This window comes from Austrofundulus limnaeus, unplaced genomic scaffold (assembly GCF_001266775.1).
Source record: "Austrofundulus limnaeus strain Quisiro unplaced genomic scaffold, Austrofundulus_limnaeus-1.0 Scaffold386, whole genome shotgun sequence".
Classification (NCBI taxonomy): Eukaryota; Metazoa; Chordata; class Actinopteri; order Cyprinodontiformes; family Rivulidae; genus Austrofundulus; species Austrofundulus limnaeus.
The window spans coordinates 554513-556671 of record NW_013952788.1 but is presented as its reverse complement, the minus strand read 5'-3'; positions in this window follow the sequence as shown (position 1 = coordinate 556671).

Genomic DNA, 2159 nt, shown 5'->3' with positions numbered 1-2159 from the left:
CAGTTCCATGAATTCTGGATAAAGGAAACACATTGGAACCATGCAGAGCCAAGCCAAACCATAGAGGCCGAAAAGGGACATCACTGGTCAGATGGGGAGTACAGCGAGGCACACCTACCTGGTCCAGAACCTTGTTGGCTGAGCTAACAGAACTAAGAATCAGTTCTATCAGGGGATTCTGATGTTATCAGTCCATGAAATGGACGTTAGTAGGCATTATCAGTCCCATACAATGGCTTCAGAGGGTCCCTACTGTGCCTTCTAGACTTCAGACTGTCCAGGCAGTGCCCCCTAGTGGGTTAATATATCAATGACAATGAATGTGTCAATAACCAAAAAATAGTGTAATAAATTATTTGTACCTGTATTGGTCTCGAACACTTGACTCCCACTCTCTGGTTCGTCACTCTACCCATTGCCCTATTGGACGGCCACAATATACTACTGTTGGAGGGTGGGGTCTTTGGCGCTAACCATGTCATTTGCTCTAAAGTTAACCTTAGTGGATTTAAGCCTCATATTAACCAGTTTTTTATGCCTCATATTAACCAGATAGTGGTTTTATGTCTCATATTAACCAGCTGACAATCAGAAGCCATTCTATGGGACGGGGAACTTGCTAACTGGCACAGGCGGGACATTCTGAAGCCATTCTAGGGGACTGATAACGCCTAATAACATCCATTTCATGGATGATAACATCCGAAGCGGGTGTCAGGTTCTGCCACAGAGAGCTCAGAGGTCCTGACAGCTCGTCACTTCTCCACCCAGATCTCATCCAGCGTGTAACCATTGGTTACCTTAGTTCAGATCTATTTAAACCTGCTTTTAAAAAGAGAATTGATTGGAAATAACCCTGACCTCAACCTATTGATTTCCATTTAGTAAAGACCACAACCACAAAAGAGATTTACACAATCCATTCGCCCCGGATCCACACTTTCATTTTGGGCGAAAGAGGTGCTGAAATTGTGTCGTTTATTCACCTTTTTATCGATCCATTTATTATTCAGGGAAAAGCGAGAGCATCAGAACTCCAACATTTACGTGGCACTCGAATCCATCCTTGTGTGACTTGAGTGGAACACCTCAGCATGATTTATGTCCTGAGCAGCGTTTTCTTGCATTGCAAACAGCAAGACTTCCAGTTTCTCTTCTGCTGCTTCTGTATTTTCTAACATGACACATGAATCCCCCGGTGGCCCTGGGAATCAGACGAGCCAGGTGCAACACTAATATCCTCCCAGTATCCAAACAGTTCCTTTAAAAATAACTGGCACGTCGGGGCCCATAAATTAGAAGTGAACGCTGCTCAAGATGTCTGGCTTGCTATAAGACCGTACCCAGAGCAATAAACTTTGACATTGCTGCTTGAAAAATGTCTGCCCTTTTTCATTGTCAAGTGTTACAAATTGATGAAATGAGTTCATCGATGTTCCCTGGTCATTATCTCTCCAGTGGCACTTTGTTTTACAGACAGTGGGAAAAGGGACAGCGCAGATTAGAGGCACCGGGCACAGTTTATCAAACAAAATCTAATATCATCCATAAGAGAGGAATCTGGAAATCAATACTTCATTACTAAATTGTTAGTGGGGATGAAGAGTAATTGTGTGAGTTCAGAGATGTGTCTCGGCGGCCGGGGCATAGGAAGTTCAATGTCACCCGGGAAGTGATAAGTAAAGGCACTGATGGGAAGAAACATTTGTGTGATGGGGGGTGTGGAGGGTGGGTGGGTGCAGCAGGAGGGCAGTGGCCTGAGCACAGAACACACAATAGACACTAGTTTGCCATTGATTGGCTCGGCTATAAAGATGGAAGGCTTTAAGGAAGGGAGAAAGAGTTTACCTGAGTTTAACCTTGTCACCTGTTCCTGTGCGTTACATAAAGTCGTCTTCGGATCAATCGTGCGGCACGTTTGCATCCTGACAAAACTGTTCCTCTGGAAAAATGGCAGCGCTCTTGATGACACGGTCGTTACCGTTAGCCGAAGGTTTGTCTTTAAAATGTCTTTGTGTTAATGAACCTCGGTAAGAAAGTTTGATGAAAGATCTGAGGCGTAACAAGATATTGTGCAGTGTTTACAGCGTTCTGCAGCTCCTCTGTGTGTGTGTGTGTGTGTGTGTGTGTGTGTGTGTGTGTGTGTGTGTGTGTGTGTG